Raw genomic sequence first — 20743 nt, 5'->3', positions numbered from 1 at the left:
GATCTCAGAAATATGAAAATGTTTTTTTTTTTTAAATCCAATGCCACCAGGTTGTCTTTCGACAAAAAATGTATGAAATTATGTCGAATACCTTTTCATTAGTTTTCACTGTCCTTAACATAATACTTACTACTCCCAGGGCTACTGCTAAGCCGGAGAGGTGTTTCTCTATGTTAAAAAGAGTGAAGTTTATTCTAAAAAAAAATAAGTACATTGACACAAACCATCTAGCTGCCTTGGAAATGTTAAGCATAGAGAAATTCACGATTCGAAAAATCTTCAATTTTAATGATACAATGATCCATAGAGAAAATAGGTTGAGAATTAAGCAGTGACATTTCTCAAACTTATTAAGAATACATCCAACCATTTCACACTCTCATTAGTATTTTCTTGATTATACATCTTGATTACACAACTTTTAACACTGTATCACTTAGGAATATGTATGATAAGAACTTTCTTGTGTTAAATTTTAATGTACCTTGTTAACATGTTTCGACCTATTTTCGGTCATCTTCGGAACTGGTCGTTGTTGGTCTTGGCACCTCTTGTTTCCTGTGTGGGTGCGTTCGTAGTGTAGAGTCAAAGAGTGTATGTGTTTTGAAAATGAGTTGTGTGTTGAGAATATCATTGGGGTGTGTTTTCATGTGTCTGTATATTTCATATTGTTCTAGTGTGTTGAGTTTCTGGCTTTTTGGTTGGATGTGCAGTATTACCACATATGCAGAACACATCACAAATGCCAACCACACCTACAGAGACATCAACACAGACATGGAAATACTGCACATCCAACCAAAAAGCCAGAAACTTAACACACTAGAACAATATGAAATATACAGACACATGAAAACACACCCCAATGATATTCTCTACACACAACTCAATTTCAAAACACATACACTCTTTGACTCTACACTACGAACACACCCACACAAGAAACAAGAGGCGCCAAGACCAACAACGACCAGTTCCGAAGATGACCGAAAATAGGTCGAAACATGTTAACAAGGTACGTTAAAGTTTAACACAAGAAAGTTCTTATCATACATATTCCGAAGTATTTTCTATTTAAACTCGTAATATTTACAGCGCTTCCTAACATTATTTGTAGTTTAAAAATAAATATAATCTTCAACAGAAGTAGCACCAACAAGAATTGGACCAGAAGATTCATTACAGTTTCAGCTTCAATACAGGTAACAGATTAATAATGTAAATTTCACTGCTAATATACGGTATTTGATAATTTTATAGGCTGAAAATTCTAGTCCAGTCTTACTAAACAAAAATCTTAAGAGCTGCCATAGATTATTATTAGTACAGTAGGCTATTACACTTTTGATCCTATTTTTCAAAGAGTGTAATAAGAAGATTATTATTGCAGCTGTAAACATTTACTGAAAATTATTTTTATTTGCACTTTTTACTTCAAGTACAAAAACGAAGCATAGACAATGACATTATATAAAGGTAAATACAATGATCCCCAATTTTTGGTAATTAGAAAGAAGATAAATGGATTTCCACGGTTCTGAGTGAAACTATTTCACTACAGAGGATTATGAAAATGTGAAAGTTTAGATGCCCTGTAGCAGTGTCATTAGAGATTATAATCTCCTGATTCAATGACTGGAATACATTTGTGCACAATGAATTAACAGTGTTTTCCATGCCATAAAAAAATTCAATTTAAGGCATTCACTTTTCATCGGTAGAACCATTTCTCATACAAAAATACCCATTACGAATTTCGGTATAAGTTTCGAATGAATTTTACAAAAGCACGATTCTTTACTCAATGTATAAATACTATAATGAACATCCACAACATAAGCATTCAGGTCACTTCTGTTTATAACATTATCCGAGTCAATTTTTTTGTCAGGATGTAAGTACATATAAAAAATCGTGTTAACCTCCCATTAGTGAAAAACACATTCACAAAATTGCTATTTCAAATCCATTACTCATACTGGATTAATTTAATCAACAAAAGCAACTAGAGTAACCATAAAGGTGTACAAATACACACAGTTAAATGCCAATATAATGATGAAATGATGATATATGACAAAATTCATATACAGTATTATAATGACATTTCGCTACAGAACACTCACAAATTAATTATCACAAAACTAAAAGAGACAGAACAATACGGTTTTTACAAAATATACTTGGTTCAAAAAGTTTGTTTCTCCAGTGAACTTCAGCACGTGTGTCAGAAATGTTGCACTTAGTATGTCAAATAGTATTCTACCTCTTGCTAATTATTTGTCACCACATCAGGAGTCATTGCATCAAATGTTGCAATTACAGTTATCCTGGAGCAAAGAGTTGCAACTTTCATTATTTACTTTCATGTTGTTTTATGGTACTAGATATTAATGTAATAACTATTGTAAGCCAACTGTATTCAATTAGAATTAGTCTGGCTGGGTGGAAGAGAAGGCCTACTGACCTTAGCTTTGCCAGATTAAATAAATTATTATTATATACTGTATAACATATGTTCCTGCACACAACATATCCCCAGAGTAAGAAATTTACTGGTATGAGAGACCAGGCAATCTATACACTATGGCACATACAACTGCCAGAAAATTTCTCATCAAGAGATTCATCTTACTGGAGAACACTTGTAGATAGAGGCATGAAAATATTACAATTGCGATAAATGCTATAAATATAAGAAGTGTGCTCCTTTTTTCGGTTTTCTTTATATTTCATCATAATTGCAATCCTTTGAAGCTGGTTTCATTATTAAGAATTAATGCTGTAAATGGATATTCCTGTGATAAATTGTATTTTCAGCAAAATATATGCAATTTCGAAGAAAGAGAGAGAGTGTGTGTGTGTGTTTGTACGTGCATGTATATACAGGGTGTTTCAAAAATAGAGGGCATAATTTCTGGTATGTATTCCTCACATGTAGACAATACAAAAAGTTCATTACAACATGTGTCCGAAAATCCTTGCTTTCCGAGTTATGGCCCTCAAAACAGTGGTATTCACCGGAATGTTTTTCTTCCCGCAGATAGGTGCCGTGACAGAAGATATTAACAAAGGACACTCTAACAGTTGATTCCGAGGCGAAGAGTACACTGAGTGATGTGTTTGGCGTTGTACTTGCGACATGTACTGAAATCAGGAGCTGGCAGAAGTGCACTTCATGTACGGTAAGACGGACGGCAATGCTGCGCTGGCTCGTCGTTTGCACCAGGAGAGGTGGCCTAATCGATGGATAGGTAGAGGTGGCCCAATTGCTTGGCCTCCACGCTCACCTGATTTCAACCCTATTGATTTCTACTTGTGGGGCCATTTAAAATCATTATTGTATTCGTCTCCGGCGCCTGACATGGAATCCCTTCGGAATCGAATTGTGGCAGGTTGTGAGGAAATACGCAATACTCCTGGAATTTGGGATCGTGTCCGCAGGGCCATGAGACATCGATGTGAGGCCTGTATTCAATCAGAAGGTGGACATTTTAGCAGGAAGAAAAACGTTCCGGTGAATATTACTGTTTTGAAGGCCATAACTCGGAAACCAAGCATTTCCGGACACCTGTTGTAATGAACTTTTCGTACTGTCTATATATGGGGAATACATACCTGAAATTATGCCCTCTATTTTTGAAACACCCTATATATATATATATATAAATTTCAATTTGAATCAATTTTTCAGATTTTGTTTTGTTCTTCAGGACATCGTTGGTAACTTCCCATTTGTGCAGTTTGGCATACTGTGAACAACACATGCAAAATAAATTAATATTGCACATGTGTGGTTCACAGTATATCTGCTACAGAGCAAATGAAGCAGATACCCTGATACTCTCTAACATGGACATGAGCATAATATCGTTCCCAGACAAAGGATCTGTTTGTAATATATATTATTTCGATTGTTTTTCAAATTACAATAATTGCCAGTTGTTACTGAATTTAAACACGCGAACGTTTATTCATTGTTATGTGTATTATTATAGCGAAATGGGTCGTCCTAAACGTGTAACTGTCCACATTTTTTTTTTTTTTCCAGTTTCATTGTTTTTTAGCAAAAATTAAAAATATAGTTATTTATATAAACATTGTAAAATTGATCAGGTATGTCCATTAACATTTAGGCTTATATCTTATTTACATTTACACCTCTCAAATACATAAAACAGAAAATGAGGATTTAGTTCATCATCATCATCATCCTTCACGAATTAGGCCTCTGTAGACCTGAACATTATTTCTTCAAATAATAATTAATACTATAAAATGCAACAGCTAAAAATTTTTTTGCTATAAATACAACAAATTAATACTATAATTTCACACCCCTACTTATAGCTGTAGTTTTTCCACTTATCATAAGATATGCAACAGTAGCATGTCAAGATATCCTCTGATGTGATGATTTTCTTTGCAAAAAGTAAAGGGCCTATCAACTTCTTATGCATAGTTCACACCACGAATATTGGAATGTTATGTCTGTTGACATGACCTGACGTGTGAAAACCAGTTTCATCTGAAAACAGTGCATCCTTGGAGGTAATCATTGTCAGCTTCAATCAAATTATAGTAGAATTAAGTTTCTTTCGACTTCTGACAGCTCGTTAGCCATGTGAGTTACAGGTTGTCATGGCAACCAAGGTTAACCTTGAAAGAAGTCAATCAACATTTGACATCCCTTGCTCTCTTCACCCAAGCCTGTGAGCAATGCTGCTAGATTACCGAACATATCGCTGACTGAGTGACAAGTTCCTAGCAGTAGCAGCAAGTTGGCAACATTGCCATGACAACAGACCTGTAAGTCATGTGGCTAGCGAGATGTCCGAAGACGAAAGAAACATTAATTCTACTTTAAGTATGGTACATGCGAATTCAAAATGCTGCTGGCAAACATTTGGTGTTGAAGTTCGAACAATCTGTGCTTTGTAAGCATTTAGATGTAATAGTTCACAGAAAGCTTCGTAAATAGACTTCTGAGAATTGAATGTAATGTCTGTACATTGTCAATGGCACTGGCAATGACGCTGCTGATTATCTTGCCAAAAAGGGCTGCGGTAATATTCAAAAACCTGTTACACAATTATTATCCTATTATACAACAAAAAGAATAATTACTTCACAATACCACAAAATTATAACAAATCATCATCTCCAAATTTCCAAAAATAAAAGATGGGAATCTGTCTCAACCCAAAACGTCCCTGGATACCCAAGGAAGAATGCAGTTGCAATTTTTAGACTGTTTACGGGCCACGACTGCTTGGCTAAGCATCTCCACAGGATTGGAATATCTGCTTCAGAACTCTGCCCCTTATGTGATCTTCAAGAGGAAATGGATCAAAATCATCTTCAACACTGCCCAGCCACTATCAACTTGGTGTTCTTGAGTGAAAAATACTGGAGAGCGAGAGAATTAATGATTTCATTGTCAGAAATTCAGCATTAGCAAACAACAACAACAACACATTGTCAATGGATTCTTGAGAGATCCTAGACATCTGCTCCAGGACAAATCTTCTACACTAACATTTTCCCTAATTTGTTTTAATTCCTGATGCTTGGTTTAGATGGAAGAGACTTTCGATACTAATGACAATATTTTATTTGCATGATAGTTACAGACCCAGACTCTATAACCAAATTACACACTAGGCTTTCTCCAGCAACATGGCAATAATGTTTTACTTGATTACAACGTGCATCTCTAAGAGAAACAGAATGAAAACTGAGTTTTAAAATGAATAACAAAATCAACAATTGTCCACAATAAATATACGGTAATTAGTATCCCAGTAATAAACATACAAATAGAAAGATTTTTCAACACAAACTTTTCGGGCTGTGAAATTCTCTGCAAAAAATAAATAATAATAATAACAAACTAAAAAAAAAAGAACATTGTTCCATCTATATCACTTTTACGTAATTAACAATTAAATTAGGATCAGGGTTTTGTAGAAACCATCTGTATCTACATAATGTCTTACAATTTTCTTACTTCACTTTCATTTACATGCCATTTCAATCTTTAAGTTTCCAAGTATGAATAAGAATTCTAAATTTAACATTAAGTTAAAAATTAAGCGTTTTAATGGTTATTCTCGTTTAATATCGTATATGGAAAAAAATACTCTTATTCCAACCACTTTCCAGTGCCACAATTCCGCAAGATCCACTTATGTAACATCCGATTCTAGAAAACATAATTAAATGAGTATGAGCATAATAGAAACGCCAGCTAGAGAATTCCTTCCATTTCCTTAGAATGTTTTGATCCAATATGAATTTGTAGTTTACTTTTCTGTTTATATCTGCGCGGACAAAACTGACATCTGAACTGTGGTTCCATACCACACTCAAGTTTTAAATGTGACAACATATTACGTCTGTATTTGTAAAATTTTCCACAGTTGGGGCACTGGAAGGCACCTGGTCCATTTCCACTGGGCTGCTGTACATCCAAGTTCATTTGTAAAATATTAGAAACATTTCTATCGGGGAAAGTTATTTGTCCTCGTGGAATTTCTGCTATTATCCCTGATGTTTCTCCAAATGCAGTTTGTTGAGTAAATTGAGACATTGTCCTCCATGTTCTACACCAAGGTTCTGAAAAGTAAGGAATAAAATATCAGTAGTGGTAAGACTTATTTCCCATTCTCTTAAGTTTGCAATAGAAATAATGTATACATTACCATTTTTAAACTCTATTGGTTAAGACTGCCTGTGAAAATATAAAAAAAAAAGCCAGTAGTATCTGGTAACATGTCAATTATGAAATAAATAACGTAAGTAAACTCACATATAAACTGCACTATATACACAGTTACAACCAAAATGTAAGTAGTATTTGATGTTTAAATTATTACATTTTAACTGTCAATTAAAGCAGCATCTTTGACAAGCACAATAAAAGATAATTGTGGATTTCACATAACATTCAGTCTCTCTTAATAATTATTTCTTAAACTACAGATATCATCTCGCTAAAAGATCAATACATAACTCGTGGTTATTACTTTATTAACACCAAATCCAGTTTTATTGGGTACAGATTAGCCTAACTTATGATTTCATTAATAAATTGATAGCTATTATACATTACATGTTTACTGTATGAAGTTTTATAACAAAATTACGGTATATAATAACTCTACATATGGACATGATTTTCATGTTCTATAGCCTTCTTAGCAAGTTCATAATGCAGTACTGGTATTCATCAAAATGCCATTTTTATTGCACGTAGGCCTATATTAAGCTCTCAATTTGTACATTTTAATTATTTTCACTATTTGTAATGAGAGTGTGGAAAGCATCTTTTCATATCTGTTATTACTTTTCAGTAAGACCAAAATGTGTATTTTGGCTTGTAGTGAATTTTATAACTACACAATACCTTTTTGAAGCGTCACAATATGCGATCTCTAGACAAAATATATATTTTGAAAGATGGATTTTTGTGAATGAACATGTGTACCATGTATGTTACAATAATAATAATAATAATAATAATAATAATAATAATAATAATAATAATAATAATAATAATAATAATAATAATAATACATATCTACAAGTACTGGATAAATATCCTTTCATACCACTGTAATATTAATACAATGATAGATACAATATATACTTAATAATATTGGGTGCGACAACCCACAAGCAACTAAGACCAGACAGCTGACTGTTGCCACAGTTGAGGTGAGCAAATCATCATCTATAACGTGGGTGTATTGTGTATACAAGAAATATGACACTACAGCTTAGAAAAAGTTTACTTTTAACTAAAGAAGACTTACTTTCTTCCTTTGAAAATCTATTTATAATCTTGTTCTTTATTTCAATTGTTAATATTTTATGCAGAATTCCAAAAGCACTGCTTCATTATCATCCATATGGCAAAAGATCTCTAGGCCGTCCAAAGAAGAGATGGACTGAAAATTCTAGTTTGAGACCGTAACAGGCCACTTGGCCTGATACTTGTTAGGAAGATGATGATGATGATGAATATTTTATGCTTCCATTTTGGGCTTGGAGAGGATGCTGCCATTACAATGTCATATAACAAAGTTTATAAAAAAAACACTTAAAAATTACACAGCAATGAAAGCAGTTAAAATCGAATTCATTTGTACCTATTTTTTCTCCAGACTAAACTATTGTTTTGCTTAGCAATCGACAGCAATTTCAATTGTAAGCAGGTCAATAAACTGATGGTGACAGTAATCTTTCTTTTAGCTTGTAAATTTTGACACAAAATCGTATGCCAGATTCATAGAGGTGTAACAGTGTTTAGAAAATCTCCAGAGGTTACATTTTATTATTATCGACAGGAAAATGATATACTAGTAAGGTAAAATGATTTCCAAATAGGCTACATACTGCAGTACAATATACACAATGTTGTCCAATCTATAATAGAAAGATACTACTGTCCCACAAAGCAAATTTTACGTAATTCCTTAATCATGTTTCATTTGATATCATGAAGATACGGTAAAAAAAACTCGTTCAAACAATTACTGTTTTGGATGACTAATATTCGGAATACCGACGGTACGTTCTACTGTACATTAAAAAGACCACTTTCATACTAAGTGTCATTTCTCATTATTGTGTATCAAAACAGCAGTCTTAAATGTACCTGTTTATACATATTCCAATCATGTCTTTCAGTTTCTTTTCATACATACATAAGTATTCTGCCTATAGACAGGTCTTTCACTGAAAAACCCAGCATTCTCACATTTATTACATTTAATAGGCAGAATAAGACACAAAGAATATTATATTACAAGAAATAAAATCTTCCTCAAGATTAATTTCCTAGACAAAACTTAACAAAATTTGTAACTGATTGCCTCAGATACAGTATGAGATTATAAAATAAATCTCAATATTATTCTTTCACGTTTTCTTTACTTCAAGAAAGATTAGTATCAGTTCTGATACTCAATGCAAGGATTATCACTGTGCACACAACTTAAAAACAAACAAACAGACAAAGGAACAAAGAAATTAATACTAATAATAATAATAATAATAATAATAATAATAATAATAATAATTTATTTTAGCTGGCAGGGTTAAGGCCGTAATGCCTTCTCTTTCACTCAACAAAATAAAAAGTTGAATATACTGGAGACAATAATCTAACAAAGGTTCATAACAATGATACTGATTATCATTGGTTTTCTATCTTAATTAAGCATATGTAATGGATGAGATTACACAAACTAGTAAACAGTAGCAATGGAGGAAAAGAATGGAATTTCTAAAATGAAAAAAGAATTAATTACATATTATACCAAGTTCTTTATTCTTACTTCTTACATGTGTAATAATTAAACCTATGTACAATGAAATTTATATTAATCAAATACATTAAATATTGAAGTCTGGTATACTGCCATTACTGTATGTATAAAGAAAAGATGTTACAATTAAGCAAACGAGTTCAATTGTACAGCACTAAAAATTGTACAGTAATATTAAGAACAGCATTACTAGCAGAACACCAATAATAAACAGTTATTCTATAAATTAATATTTACATTAGAATGACATTAGTGTTACGGAGAGATTATGAAATCTTCCTAATCATCACATGAATGGTACTACAGTAAACTCCCTCATAACCGGCACCCAAATAACCGGCAATACCAAAACAACGACACTTTTGGCTAGACCAAAAAAAAAAATTAAAGGTTTTATTAATTTGTCCTGCAGAATAATATCTGTAATATCAATGACAATTAATATTTGTGGAGAAAAATTCGCTCAGGCCACAAAGGGAAACATTGAATCAGGAGAGTTCGGTCCAGTGCTGTGGATTGAATTCAGTATAGCTCAGTGGTCAGAGCGCTTGGTTCGTGAACCAAGGACCCGGGTTCGATCCCCGGCGCTGGAGCGAATTTTTCTCCACAAATATTAATTGTCAAAAATAAAAAAAAGTTTAAATCTGCCACATTGCCACAGTCTGGGCTGTCAGTTTTGCCACATTAGGAAGTTCTAACGAACTTTCGTTTTCAGTGATTATTCAAACATAAACATAGTGTATTATTTGTGTTGAGTGGTGTGTTTTAATAAAGAAAATTCACACAGTTTTTATGTTTATTTAGTTATGCTCGGGCCATCAGTGTTGCTACATTAGGAAGTTCACACGAACTTTAATCTTCAGTGAATATTCGAACCTAAAATTAGTGTATTGTTTGTGTTGTGTAATGTGTTTAATAAGGAAAATCCACACAGTTTTTATGTTTTTTCAGTTCTGAGCACGTGATAGAGAATTAAGTTTCACATGGCTGCAGTTTCAACATTTGGCACCATGAAATACAAACTTTTTTTTTATATATATATACCAGTATTTATTCAATTATCCGACAAAATCGCGTATTCGGAACTAGCTTGGTCCCTTTGGTGCCAGATAAGAGGAATTCTACTGTATTCCTTTACTAGTCCATGCGACCCAAGAAAAAAAGTATTTTTTCCCTTCTACTAACCACTAAGCAAACTTTCCCACACTGAAGTAAAAACTGTATGCTCTCATTATGGTGTCTGCTTTCTATAGAAGTAAAACATCATACTTCTAAAAACACAAGATATAAATATAAATAGATATGAATCAAGTTCCTATTGTAGTTTTAGATATTAAAACCACGTTCTGGAAAAAATTATCACCGTACATAATGTGGTCCACACAATTATACTAAAATCATCACTTTGTTACATTTGGTTCTGTTATGTAAACTGATATTGATCCATTATATCTATTTATACTATGTTTTTACTATTAAGTTATTGTCTTTCAATCATCAAAAATAATTTTTATTCAATAATTGCAGTTGTCAAAAACATAGTTATGATCTTCCATAATATAAATCACTTACTCCAGCATCTTTAAAGTGTTACTTACATTACTCTATCAAATTACTGTGAAATAATAAGAAAATACAGTTAATACAACTACTTCTACTGTTACTACAACTGTTCCTACTGTTACATCTTCCTATTATTATAATCATATTATTCCAGTGCTGTAATGGAAAGTATTTTTCATAGTCAGTAGCACAGCTGTACTAGATTGCAAAGAAACTTAAGAGAATGATGATATAATATGGCAATATGGATTAACATACTCAGTGCTGTATTTGAAAAACAATTTTAAGTGGACCTCACCTCACAGTAACTCATATGTAACGTCTTTCACTGGATGTAGTTTCCTACATGCTGTTTCATCTGCCATCTCTCAAATACGATTGTACATAAGGATGTGGATTGAACTTTGAAGTGGAGGGCAACACTGCTTATGAATATCAGCCCACTTGCTCAGGAGACTAAACGACATTTCATACAAGTTGAGAGGATACAAAGGCAATTCTTTCCCCTTCTACTTGCACCTAGTCCTTCAGCGACAGAGATGGTAGCTGTTACCTCTTATACCTGCACCCCCCCAAGCTGGACACACGAGAAAATAAAATATTAAATCAAGTACTAAGTAAATAATAAAATACAGCCATACAGATGTTTGACAATTACATGTTTGGGTATATTTTAGTGGCGTTCATACAATATTTTCAACTAATAATTAATTAAATGAAGGAATTTTAGCTTCTAGTATGGATTTAGAGGGGAACGACACAGTGCAGACTGTCCCATTCTGTATGCCGTAGAGTAGCAACTAGCGGTGAAGAAAACATTCATCTTCTGCTCTCAGTAGCTTTTTAATGTGCCAGTTGATTTTAACAGCAATGAAAATTAAATACAAACGCTTAGTGCAGACTTCCGAAATAAAGATTACTGGTACAAATGTTAAATAATGAAATTTGTCATGTGTTGAAAATCAATTAGTCGAATGTTTGTGAAATGGACAGAAGCATCTTCCCCTTCACTGATGGTAGAGAGTGTGAGTAGAGGGGAAAGGCCTATCAACCGAACTGAAATGGGGTTTAGGAGACCATTTCTCTTCTTTGATATTACTTCATTCATTGTGCTGAATGATTTTTTGCAGTCTGATGTTGAAATTAGCAGAGTATCGATTGTTTGTTTTAAAATTTTCAGTTCATGTGTTTCAGTTTCACACTCAATTAATTCACATATAGCAGTTATGAAGAGTCTCTTTTCTAGCAAACGAAAATTACCGCAGAGTCTACATACATTTTTATAAACAATAGTGATATTAGTTTCAGGAGGCCAGTTTTTGTGTTAACCAAATTCAGGTCATTTACAAGTAAAATCATTTGTTCATCAGTTAGCGAGAAAAAAAATGTCAATTGGTGAAACTGGAAATTGACTAACTTTACCTTCTTACAACAGCGTGCATTCTCTGTCTGCTCACATCTCACGCCATCTTTTTCTAACATAGTGTGTTTCTATTTAATGGAAGCCTACCATAGATAGAAATTTGCTCGAATACTGAACCTGATAAAAGAAAAAAAAGAATCTTTTATCGATAAATATTTAGCTAGAATTGAAAGATTATACCAGAACAGTGAAGTCAAATTAATCTTTAACCAAAACGGTCAAGTCCAACTAAAATTTTAAACGGAACTGTGGTTCGGTCTGTTCCGGTCCAACTATAGCACTGACTATACTAAACAAAATATTACTGATACACAATTCCAAAGTTTAAATGGGAAACACAACTTTTATTTTTCATTTAGCTGTTGTTTTTACATGCAAACATGAATGCTCACGCACAAAATGGCGGTTTCACACTTTAAAGTATCTTTCACATACAACAGACAAACACATTACATTATTTTTAAATAATAATAATAATAATAATAATAATAATAATAATAATAATAATAATAATATCAATAATAATAATAATAATAATAATAATAATAATAATGTGATGAAAATTCAGGGAAAATCGCATAAAATTAATCAAAAGTAAATATGAAAGAAAAAAAAAATTGTGGGTAGATGATACATAACATACAATGTGACCCTGAAAATTGCAACAATATGAATTTCGAAATAATGTAATTATATGAAAAAGAAAGAAAATGTTTTATTCTTAAAAATATATACTTTCTTCTTATAATACAGCTGTGTCACCACTCATTCACGTACAGGAATATATTACACAAGAAATCATAAGTCAATTAGAAAAAGTATTACAATAAATCTGATAAGTGAAAATGGTATGTAATGATAGGCTTGTAATGTTGGGGACTGATTACAAATGTTGACTGCAGCACGGTACATAGGCCAAGGACATGAGCTATTACAAGGACATTGAATTGGATCTGTGACAATTACAGGAATAACAAGGTGAACATAAACAAATCTGGACAGCTCTAAAAGTAAATATAAGCTACATAGCATTACAAAGATATATTTTTACGTACCTTTCATTATGTGCAGAAGAATTATCATAGAATTATTGGTAGATCTGAATTTCCTCCTTTCGTTCAGGATCCGTACAATTACAATGCACAACTCACATCTTCAGTGACTCACCAAATTCCGCTGCAAAAATATGTGCCCGAGAACCTTTAACCTTCGGCATTATTATTCAGCAGGTACACTGTTTACGCATGCTACAGTAGTGACTAGTGAACAGATAGTAAACTTGAAACCATCGTAATGTATCCTATCAGTCCCCAACATTACAAGCATAGTAATGATTATTAGGAAAATTACATCATGTCATTATACTGTACTTTCCTAGTTTTACTGTTACAAATGACTTGTTAATGAACATTTATTTAAAATCATAATCAAATTTATGTTTATCTTAGAATACCAACAAAGAAAGTTATGCGACATAATTAACAATATATTAAGTGAAGTACGGCGAAGTTATAAGACAAAATGATATAACAGTAACTGCTTAAAAATTTACATCATAACTGCCATAACTGAAATTCAATAAATTTACTTGACATGGATATTGTTATCTGCTTCAATTAGCATGCAACATTTCTAAAATTGTCACACAGTTACAAAAATAACTTGAATTATGCTTTGTCTCAAAACTGGGTCATGGACAAATTTCTTTCCTGTGTATACTAAGTCAATTCACAACACACTTTTTTGCCACTATAAATACATAGACATATGCACACAAAATATTTCTGAAAAATAATAATGCATCAATCAATATTATGTTCTGTACATACTTTAAATACACAAACATGACGTAAATATCAACAGTTGGCCTAAATTATCAATAATAATGCTTATTATGAGATCTGATTAACAATAATTTTCACAGTAAGCCCTAATGTAGACTTCAATTATTTCCTTTTTAGAAGGTATTTTCTCAAACAATGGTAGAAGGTATTTCTACTTTTATAATGGGAGTGCTCTAAAACAAAACCCGATAAGTCCACTTCCAATTGTAACAGAGTTTGAAATGGATTCATACTCTCGGCATCAGGCTATAAATTCCATTCACTTCTAACTCAATTATTTCCCTTTGAATGGGGTGTGTAGCCCGATATAGTCACCTTCCAAGTATATTGTTGTTATGTTTTATTTAACGACGCTCGCAACTGCAGAGGTTATATCAGCGTCGCCAGATGTGCCAGAATTTTGTCCCGCAGGAGTTCTTTTACATGTCAGTAAATCTACTGACATGAGCCTGTCGCATTTAAGCACACTTAAATGCCATCGACCTGGCCTGGGATCGAACACGCAACCTTGGGCATAGAAGGCTAGTGCTATACCAACTCGCCAACCAGGTCGACTCCCAAGTATATGCTTTCAATGTCTGTTACAATTGAAAGTGGACTTAATAGTTTTTTTCAGAGCTTCTCAGTTATAAATCAGCTAAATAATAAAATAAAATATCAATAAACTATCACATAGCCGTATTTGTCAGTGTACAAGGCTCTAAAAATTAATGTTTTCCTATTTAAAAAAAAATAAAATAAAACATATGATGATTATGATGATGATGATAAGCTGACAAATAATGAAGGGAACAAGGGGAATGTGAATGATTTTACCTTTATTGTATATGTTGCTGCTTAATTTGAGAGCAAAAAAATGCATCTTATACACTGACAAATAAGGTAATAATGAAAAAATGTTAACATACACAACCAAAATTTATATCACACTAAATTACAGGATAAAAAAAATTAACTCTGAACATTTTGAATTATATCTTTATGAATGGCCCTAATATGAGCTGCTAAGTGGTGATTTTTCTTGGAACGGTGAGGGCAATAAGGGCATGGAAGCTGAGGTTCTTTACCACATTCCACCTTTAGATGAGCAGACATGCTTCTTTTGTACCTGAAAATATAAAGGACATACATTCAGAACTTTCTATATTTCAAAGATTTGCTATGTACGATCTTCTTACAGTAATATTAAAACATAACCAAGAGCTTTGTATGTAGACTGGTATTATAGTCTTGATTGTGTACACAGTTGACTACAGTGTAGTGACACACACACGCACGCACGCACTCTCACTCACTCACTCACTCACTCACTCTTCAATTTGTCACAATTTATTAAGTAACAATTTCCCCTTGAAAGTATACAAGAAGGATTCGATTACTACACAAATTTATTCACAAATTTTTATGCAAATTTCTGATGCCTGAAACATTTATCTAGCATTTCATTGCTGTCTGTATTTGCATTGCCTTTCTGCAGTAACTTCATGTTCTTCATGATACGTTTTTAGTTTAAATTGTTTTTGGGCCTAGCTTATATTGTCTGAAATATAGTATGGTCACAAGATTTAGAAGAAAACTCTTATATATTGTGACGGCCATGTGAGATTCGATCTCACGACCGGCGGAGGAAGGGCTAGGTCAGCCGTGGTTCGGGCAGGTTGCGTGCGCATCTGGTGCTTGCCGAGAGGGGAAGAAAGCAAACTGCTGCGCGAAGTGAAGGGGGGAGCAACAGCGTGACAGATTATTCTCGAAACCGAATCGTCTAGTGACGGAAACGACCAGAAATCGAAGGCTCGCGAAGTGTTGCCTAGCAAATAAAAGGAAACCAGCCTTCGAGAGGAGTTTTCAGTTTTTGGTCAGGAAGCCAGCCAGTCTTGTGTAGCAGTGAAGCCAGACCGGAGTTCGACTTGAGTGTGTGTCCACAACTGTCCGAGGGTCTAGGCAGAAGCAACGCAGTTGGAAGACTTGAGTTCGAGTGCAGTGGACCGCAGTTGGGGGACCTGAGTTCGAGGTTCAGTGGACTGTCTCCGAAGGTCTGTGGTTCGAGATACTGTGAACTTGAGTAACTGAGCTAGAAGAACTAGCCAAGGCAAACGAATTGTGAACTGAGAACTGACAGTTCTGATTTGTAAATTGGGCTTTGTGAACATTAGTTAAAATTAACACTCATTGTTGTTCTCAATAATCCAAGTAAATTGTCATTGTCGTCTGTGGAGTGCAATAACGAATACTGTGTCACTGTGTGGAGTGGAAATCCCATTGTTGACGAGAGTAGAATTAAATTGTAGAAAGTGAAGAGTTATTGTTGTAAGAATAAAACTACATTATTGTTTTTTAATTTTAAAGTTACAATATAAATATCATAAAGATTTACTGCATCTTTCACAGTGTTCTAATGATTCTCCATGACAGCTAAATGAATGGTCTTAACAAAGGATATCCACGTACAGCTAAGAGCATTAACTTATTGTGTAAATCTAACTTATCTAAAATTCATTAAACAAATTGTAAAACTTAAAAAGATCCATAAAATCTGCATGCACGGTGTGTGTGTGTGAGTAGGTGCGTGTGTGAATGTAAATTTGGAAATGTAAAATACATAGTGTTTATTTAAATAAATATGTGCTGAAGGAAAACATCAAGTTTCCTAATGCCACAATCAAAATTACAAAATTTCTCTAATAGAAATTATCAAAGAATTGAAAGATATCATGTGAACTGCATGATAAATAATTATTCAAAATTTATACTTCATTTATTCTTACGTACTTGTATATCTTGCCACACTGTGGGCATGGATACATTCCAGGTCCGCTGACACCAAATTTTGGGTGCAGCCGAAAAGGATGAAAAATATTTGGCTGTGGCCATACATTGTCACCTGAAATTATACCAACAGAATTAGTTAAGTATTCTTTCATCAATTTTATTAGCACTAGATAATACTAAATCAATGAAAAACAGACCAGCACACAGCAGCAAAGAGCTTACAAAGCTATTGCTGACAGAAGAAATGTCGTACAACAAGAAACTTGTATTTTGAAACCAGCTATGCTGCCAATAACTTAAAAAAGAAATTCAAAATGTCAATGAAAATATAGTTCTCACTTTTTAACATTAGTTCATGTGATGAATTAAAATCTAATGTGGTAAATATATCTGTACACATAGTAAATAAAAATAAATTTACTGTACTTACATTTTTTTATTACAAGACAGAACCATCTATTGACACACAAAAGAGAAAGCGTGGCAACACAATGTGTAGTATTCCATTATTATTCGTTGTATATAGGCCTACAAATATCCATTTTTAACAAGAAATTAACATAAATAAAAGAAAAATAAAGTTATTTTTATATATAGAATTTCAACAGAAAATAAAAAAGTCAAGTTTTGTACATACACAATATCAGCATTAACTTACATGAGCTCAGTAAGTGAAATAAATGTCTAATAACTGTAATTCAACTCTATTTATTTAACAGGAGACTAGCTGCCTACAAAAGGATAACACTGCGAAATTTCTTGCTGACAAAGAGAAACAATGAATTTTCCAATAATTAACCTGTTATTTTTAAAAACAAAAAGAAATAGTTCTGCATGTCTAAAATCTTGTAAGTAGGCTTATCTATGTATATACAAAATTAAGTGAATGATAGCTAAATTACTGCAGGTCAATGATGTCATCCAACACTGTAACACACTCAACCAAATACCGGTAAATAAAATAAATACCTAAAATTTGAAGACTGAACAAAAATAACTTACAACGATACTGTCTAAAATTCATAGGCATTATATTTAAGAACACATTTACCAAAACACCTATAAAGAGAAGAGTACCATCACGAAAAAAAACTTAAGTATCGGATTTTGAGGTGTATTTTGTAAGTGTAAAAATCTCCAATTACTTCAGTTCTTTCAGGACGAGGGAAAGGTATTGAGATGTACAGCCAAGTAACAGCTGCCAATAGTTTAATTGCTAACAAGAATAGGCTCTCGACTAGTGAATGGATATCTAGCCTGAAAATGACAGCAAATTTAGCAGCTGTTCATTCTCTTCTCGGTAGGTCTCTTGACGGTACCCGGTGCAGGCACGGCTGCCCAGAGATCGAAACTTTAGCACACGTCTTGAGATTCTGTGAACAGGGATTGCTCTTGAGGAACTGTAGACATCATTTCATACGATTCAATAAGGGCTGGATAGTAGAAGAAGAAATCTCCTGTCTAGCTGAAAATGGGTGAACGAGACGAGTAGACATTTTAGCAGAGCACAATGCTGACACTAAACAGGGCATCACTGTGGACCCAATGATACGTTTCGAAGTAGGATGTCATCAGTCAGCCGAGGTCCACCATGAGAAGAAGTTGATCTATGAGCCTACAGTTAACTATTTCACGCTGAATTATTCCTTAACCCACATTGAGGTATTCGGCATGCATTATTCCAGCTTTTTTCGAAAAATTTCGATGGCAATTTGCTCTGCCTACATCTCTGAGGGATGACATTGTGATAACAGTGTTAAAAAAATCCTGTCAAATTCTAATTAGTCATATGGTGCCACATTAATGCAATTGTAATTTCTCGTGCTCTTTTTTCAGTTTTTTCATCATTTATTATTTATTGTTTACATATGAAGGTTTGCGGGAAAAACGATGAATGTCACAGCTTTCTTAAGGTTGATGTCATTATCTAATTCAATGGATCACTGCGAAATTTAATGTTGTTCTTATGAAAAATGGTAAAAAGGAGAATTATCACCACGAATACAGTAATCCTTTCCTTTATTTTCTATAGAAACAGCACTACATCTTGCAGTTATAGACTCAATTAGATCATTATGTAATCCTTAATAGAAATGTGACATTCATCGTTTTTTCCCGGAAGCTCTTCATATGTATATTTTTTTAGTGTATTCTGAGTCCATAAAGGCTCCTCTCCATGGGAGGGCAGTTTGTAAATAATAAAGAGACTTCCTATGTTATCGAAAATAAATTATGCGCAATATTACTAACGTTACAATTTTAATATAATAATAATAATAATAATAATAATAATAATAATAATAATAATAATAAATTGCATATGTATTTCAGACAAATAAGGAAAAACCGTGAATATCTTTATACATTTATTCAATATACAGAATGTTCGAAAAGTGTCCAAAACTTCAAGTATAAGTTCCTTGTGTATACAGAAGAGAAAATGTTTATATCAACATGGGTCCGAAAATGCTTAGTTTCTGAATAGAGCTTACTAGTACCGTATGACCATAGTGCACTCAAGTACAGTAAATATGTTTATTTGCTGGAATTATTTTGATGCATTCTATTTACATTTCCTTCAATGAACTGTACAAAATGTCCACCTCGTGCCTGAATACAGGCTGCAGCTTGTCATTTCATCGAGATCCCAACATGCTCCCAAATTTGTTGCATAGTTCTTATTATCTGACAGCCTTGCAGAATCTGCTGAAGGAAGGTTCCTTCATTATCCACAGAAGTCGAATACACCAATGACTGTGAGTGTCGCCATAGAAAGAACTGCAATGGGTTGAGATCTGGTGAGTGTGGAGGCCAGGTATGTTCAGATCTCGATGAGATGACAAGTCGATCTGTATTCAGGTAGAAGGTCGACATTTTCAATTGGGATGCATCATAAAGTAATCCTCTGCCTTCTATATCAAGCTGTATTCAATGCTGACATTTGAAAGCATGATGATCCACAAATCTAGTAGCTTCACAGTTTGAGAAGGAAAAATATAACTTTAAATATTTTTCAGAGCAGTGATATTATATACGAATGGACAAATTTCGTGGTGTTATATAGAGGAACATTTTAAGCAATTTGAGACCGGAAATTGTATCTGCTGAAGTCTTCTTTTTCTGCTACGTCACTGTGAACTTGCTACCCTTTTACCCTAGCATGTTATCTGAACATAGGTCAATGCACTGCAATCCAGCAGCTGCAGAACATCATGTATGAGGACCTTAGGAAGTCTGTACAGGATGTGGCGACCTGCCTCATGGCAACCTGGGAGGTTATTCGAATCATGCCCAAAATTCTGTGTGTGATGTGTCGCTGTCGTAACTTATCACTCATTTCTTGATCACTTACTGTAATATGAGTATATTCTCAAAATTAAAGATATACCAGCTGTACCCATATCACAAACAGAGGATGGAGGCATTGTCTCCTGCAGAGTGGAATTTGCATATCTATTTTTAAGATATTATGTCGATAACAGAAAAAAAAACTTGTACTTTCAATAATAACAGACTAGAAGTATTACACTTTAAATACATGAACAAACACTGAATTATATTGCAAACATTTATTTGTCGATAACAGAAAAACCTTGTACTTTCCATAAATATGGACTAGAAGCATTACTTTAAACACATGAATAAACACTGTCACGTAAACTGTAAATTTGATCATTTTATATCTAGTAAGTAACAAACTATTACTTGACACCAAGATGTGTTAAACTTCCATGACCAACTTCAAGATGTGTTAAACTGTTCATTACCAACTGCAAGACGTGTTAAACTGTTCATGACCAACTTCAAAA

General features: G+C 33.4%; 1 non-coding gene across 1 annotated transcript; it reads left to right on the top strand.

Moving 5' to 3' along the window:
* Positions 1 to 9856: 9856 nt before the first annotated feature.
* On the top strand, positions 9857 to 9928 carry TRNAT-CGU (transfer RNA threonine (anticodon CGU)). Its single transcript has one exon. It is a non-coding gene; the product is annotated as a tRNA-Thr (tRNA).
* Positions 9929 to 20743: the final 10815 nt, after the last annotated feature.

This window comes from Periplaneta americana, chromosome 14, assembly GCF_040183065.1.
Source record: "Periplaneta americana isolate PAMFEO1 chromosome 14, P.americana_PAMFEO1_priV1, whole genome shotgun sequence".
Classification (NCBI taxonomy): Eukaryota; Metazoa; Arthropoda; class Insecta; order Blattodea; family Blattidae; genus Periplaneta; species Periplaneta americana.
Note: the sequence above shows the minus strand (reverse complement) of the source record. Positions and strands in the feature narration are given on the sequence as shown.